This window comes from Echinops telfairi, unplaced genomic scaffold (genome assembly GCF_000313985.2).
Source record: "Echinops telfairi isolate 266 unplaced genomic scaffold, ASM31398v2 ScPeMD7_1;HRSCAF=3_0, whole genome shotgun sequence".
In the NCBI taxonomy this organism is placed as follows: domain Eukaryota; kingdom Metazoa; phylum Chordata; class Mammalia; order Afrosoricida; family Tenrecidae; genus Echinops; species Echinops telfairi.
This window is the reverse complement of record NW_022103896.1, coordinates 4,634,955-4,640,431: the sequence shown is the minus strand read 5'-3', so window position 1 is coordinate 4,640,431 and position 5,477 is coordinate 4,634,955.

The following is a 5,477-nucleotide window of genomic DNA, read 5'->3' as shown; positions in this document are numbered from 1 at the left end:
CTCCCTTCCTTCCATTGTTTCCTCTTTTTTTCAGGAGATCCACATGGGGTTTGTTCTATGACCTACTTGCTGACTTGGTGTCAGTGCCTGGAACAGGTCTCTAAAGGAGAAGAGTTGATAAGAACCTCTCTTCTAAGACAATCTCTCTCTTGTGCTTCAGTTTAAAGAGTGAAATGTCATGCAAACATGCCTTCTGGGCAGTTTCACACATGTTGTGACTCTCTTGCTTTTGCCATACACCCATCTAGAGTGAAACACTCCCTCCCCGCCTGCCCCCCACTATTTTGGGTTTGGACTTTAAAGGATAATGATTTTCTGAGTTGCCTTAGTAATGTTCTTTAAACTACTCACTAACTCATAACAAGGAGAGAAATGACAAGAAAGGGTTATATTCATATGTGGAAAGAATTGAGAAGGTTCTATCAAAAGACACACGAGCATTCGAATTAAACCATTGAGTCTAACTTCAAGGGCACTGATGGAGTGGGGCAGAGAGCAGAAGAGCTGGGACTTGGAGGGGCTAGTCGACAAGCTTCTGATTGAAGCCCTGGGCCTAACTAGGAAGTTAGATCTGGTCTGATAGTGACAACTACTTGAACGGGACGTTCTAGGATTAAGAAAAAAATACTACCCTGCTAATGTCTGGGCTTGGGCAAGAGTTATTCAAAAGCTTGGGATTTTGAAATTTTTATTTTGTAAAAGATTGTGTTTGTTCATTTATTTTATTTTAGGAAGATCTACAAGAGAGTATCCATAGATTGAGAGAGTTTTGTATTTTGTTAGTTAAACCTCCTTTTATATATTCAAGTTAAAATATTTTTTACAGGACCATGCAGTGTCATCAATCCCATTTACGATCTGTCTTTGTATAAACTTTGGGGAATCCCTGCTACATGAAGGTGGATTGCCATAATCTCATTGAAGCAGACCTTGAGCAGAGTTGTTTATTTTATTTTGTTTTTCAGCAATGTGATCCTAGAAGTGATGAACCAAGTTGAAAAGATGTGAGCCTTCATTGAGCATGAGTGGAGATGAAGAGTTTAAGAGAAGCATGAGACTGGTGTGTCTAGGAATGGATGAGGAGGGTATCCAAGATCAGGTAGGGTCTTGCAATAAAGGGATTTTGAGGTACACCTTCCATGTATTCACTATCATCACAGCCAATAGTCCAGACCAAAGAGTTGGATGTACAGGGTGCTGAAGGGTGCTGGACCTGGGTTATGAATGAGAGCCATTTCTAAATCTGTCTTTAAGTTGACGAACTTGTAGGCACGTCAGAAAATGAGCATACAATTCTTATTTAGCCTAACTTCAGTACAAGATTGGACCCCTGGTGGGGCAATGAGTTAACCACTGGACTGCTACCTACAAGATAGACCTTCACACCCACCAGATTTGCTGCAGGAGAGAAATTAAGCGTTCTGCTCTCAAAAAGATGTAGAGTTTCAGAAACCCTCAGGGGCAGTTTTGCTTTGCCATATACGGTCACTGTGAGTCAGAATGGTCTCAGTGCCCTGGGTTTGATTTGCGTTCAGAGCCAGACAAGACTCTCAGCCTTCTCAATTACACAAAAGGTGAACATGCAGCAAGCACAGGTGATTGTGTTGAAGAGTGGGCTCCAAGAGGGCCAATTACTATGACATGAAAGAGCAGGTGGAGTTGTTGGTAAGTTGGATGTGTGTAACCCAGGAACTTAGTGTACTCGTATACTTAGAGAAGCTAAACCCGCATTGCCATCAAGTTAATTCTGACTCATAGGGACCCTGCAGGCCAGAGTGGACTTGCCCCATAGGGCACACTGCCACAACCTCCTTCTGTGGAGTGACTGGTTCCTTTCCATTGTTCACCTTTGGGTGAGTGAGCGGCCAAGCAGGAACCACAGGGCTCTTGTTCCAGAAAGGTAGGCCAGTTAAAATCACTTTTTAAACGACCATTGTCAACCTAACTTTTAGCCTCAAATCTGAATCTGGACTACAGTGAATTTTATGGAATTATTTGGTGAGAGATTTTTAAAAATCCATGTGTTTGACCAAATGTCCATTTTTCTAAAGTCTAGTGGTCCTGGTTCTGACTTATAACCAGTGTTAGCCTTCTTGCTGTATCAGTAGCTTAGGGAAACAGAAGTCAAAAGGATCATATATATTTGGCAATAGAGCTGAAATCTTTTTTCGGGAATCCCAGGAGCTCCTTCATCTCACTTCTGGCCTTGTACAATAGCTTCCTCACACTGGTGGGGGAGCACATATAGGGGCCATTGGGGTCACTCCGAGTTTGGCTCTGACCTGATTGTCCTGACTATGGGCTGTACTTATCTGTCTTCCTGGGACTTTAGTTCAGAGCACTGTGGAATTTGCTTCCCAAGGACATCCTCTCCCTTCGAGTGATTGCAGTTTTCATATCTGTAAACTGAAGGGTGCTGGACCTGGGGTAGATAAAGATGGCAGCCTTGAACACCCTATGGGGAAGATCTACTCTGTCTCAGGGGGTTCTATAAGCCTGAATTGGCTGCAAGGCAGTGGGCTTGGGGGACATGGTAGGTGATAAGGTCACTTCCTATCTTTCTGATTCTACAACTTCAAAAGGACTTTTTCCAGGGGATTTTTAATCTTCCTAGAGAGATTGTAGCAAGATGGATAGAAGTTATGTCTCCAAACTAGAACTTGATAAATTGCTGAGCAAAAGAAACAACATGACAGCCACACCCAGGTAGCCCTGGACAAATGAAATTTGAATCTTACAATTTTTTTTCTTTCATTCATTTCTCATCCCCAAAAGATTGATCTGTCACTTCAGGTAGGTATTGATCATGAGGCCAGCCAGGATGTATGATTCTCTAGATTGTATTCCTGTCTCTCTGCCTTACAGAGACACAAAAGGGGAAAAATAATCGATCTCCGTGAATAATATCAAACGGTGATTGTATCATTGGAGAAACGCTGCCTCTTTATTCTTATTCAGTACAGCAGTAATCACAAAAGAGAGGTATACTAATGGAGATTACAATGTATAGGTTGGCCAGGTTACCTGGCTACCACCTCTGAAAATGGCCTTGGAAGCTACAGGGAATAAATGCTGCCAACCATCCTGATTCTCCTTTCCCTGGTTTCTGAGCCTGTCAAATAATGCTTTGTACAATATAAACATGAGCCTTCCCATTATTTTGACTGTCTCGGTTTATGTTTGTATGACTTGAACTCTTGGACAAAAGCTCTGCCATGCATCATAGTCTACTACTTAGCGCTACCTCCCAGGATCCTACCTAGTGGTCTGGCTCTCCTAAGACTTAGAGTCAATGTGTTTGTTGGGTCTTGTATCAAATTAAACTGGCCTTCCAACAAAGAACCAATGGGTTACTGCCTCCTTACCAGTAACTTTAATTTCACTCCAACCACTCCTTCTGCCAAAGTATCGCAAGGGTGCTCTTTAGAACCAAGGATGGGAGACTTCCTCTCACATACTTTAAGCATGTGTCAGTGGAAAAGGACTTCGTGCTCGGTAAAGTAGAAGACAGAGAAAAGAGGAAAGCCCTTAATGAGAAGGGCTGGCGTGCACAGGGGTTGCCACACTGGGCTCAAGCGCAGGAACAAGTGTGAGGATGTGCCGGATGGGTAAGTGTTTTGTTCTGTTGGACATCTGGTCACTGTGGGTCAGAACCAACTTTATGACACCAGAAAACAACAGCAACGACTAGTTGCCAATGAATCGACTTTGACTCGGGTACAACAGAATGAAATGTTGCCCAGTCTTTCAATATCTTCATGATCATTGTTGTGTATTTGGGTCCACTGCTGGGGCCAGTGTAGGCATGCAACCTGAAGGACTTATCTTCAAGCACTACATTGAACATTATTCTGATATAAACTATAATGTTTCCATTGGACATTTTGCAAGTAGATTGTCATGACTGATTAATCTGGAAGACCAGGGGGAACTGCCCATCACGTGTGACCTTGCTGTGCTTGACATACTGGTGGCACAGTTTCCAACATCATGGAGCCACCGCTCATGGTATGGCAAACTGATAGATGGTTCGTGGGGCAAAGGTTTCCAAAACTAAACTCGGTGCCATCCTGTTGATTACAGCTCATGGGACAGAATAGAGCTGTGTCTGTGGGCTTCTGAGACTGTGGGCTTGATGGGAATAGAAAAGCACACAGGTGCAGCAAAGGGCTCCAGGTAACTTCTCAGTACTGAATCTCTCAGTGACGCGTCTGCCTATGAAAACAACTGCTAGCCCTTACCTAGTCAACTTCCCAGCGTGGAAATTCATGCGTGAGGCTTTAGATGGTTTTGAGTGCTATTGGGATTAGAGAGAGAGAGTAAGGGTTATTTATGGCCCTGTTTCTTGCATTTATTGGCCATGAGATCTTTTTTTAAATCATTTTATTAGGGGTACATACAACTCTTATCCCAATCCATACCTACATCAATCGTGTAAAGCACATTTGTACATTCATTGCCCTCATCATTCTCAAAACATTTGCTCTCCACTTAAGCCCCTGGCATCAGCTCCTCATTTTCCCCTCTCCCTCCCCGCTCCCCCCTCCTTCATGAACCCTACATAATTTATAAATTATTATTTTAAGTTAATGATACCATTTTCTTGACCCTTTGTTTTCTGAACTGCAACTTCAGAATAAAATATTTCTCTCACATAGTCTTTTGAAGATCAAGTGAGGGAATATGGTGGAAGGCCTGGGAATGTTCCACAACACAGTCAACAAATAAATTCTATTACACAGTTTTCTTGGGTTAAATTGCATTTTAAGTTTCTGCTTTAGCCACTGATGTATGAGATTCTGAAATGGAAGAGTATTACTTTATTATCAACACAAACTCAACACACAGATAGGATCCAACAAAATATCATTTCAGGCATTTGTTAATTCAACTATCATTTATTATGTGTCTTCTATGCCCCAGCCCCTACAAACAGCCAGAACATGATTATCAACAAATATTGTGTAATGGGTGGGAATTTCTGAGACTGCTGAAGGAAATCTGTGTGAAGGAACGTGTGGGTATTCTGCTGAAGGAGGGTCCTGATTATTTAGATTGCCTTTTCTGCCTGGCCTTTCCTCTTCTGAACCCTTGAATTGATTATCCTCAAGCACCTGCAGCTGTATGTCCTGGGTACATAAGCAGCTGTTCATCATGATTTGGGAGCTGGAAAGGCAACCCTGATATTTTTTTTCTGGGAGCAACTCAATGCCCTGTTCCTAAAACTAAGCCTTTCTCCCTCTTTCTGAATCCCTAATACACCTACGGGATCTGGATACCTTACTGTTTTTCTACCTTTAATTGTATTCTCAATTCTTCTTCTAATCAAGTGCCAATATACTTCTTTTTTTTTTTTTGAAGCTATAATTTCTTTAATCATTTTATTGAGGCTCATATAACTCTTATCACAATCCATACATACATCAATTGTGTAAAGCACACTTATACATTTGTTGCCTTCATCATTTTCAAAATTC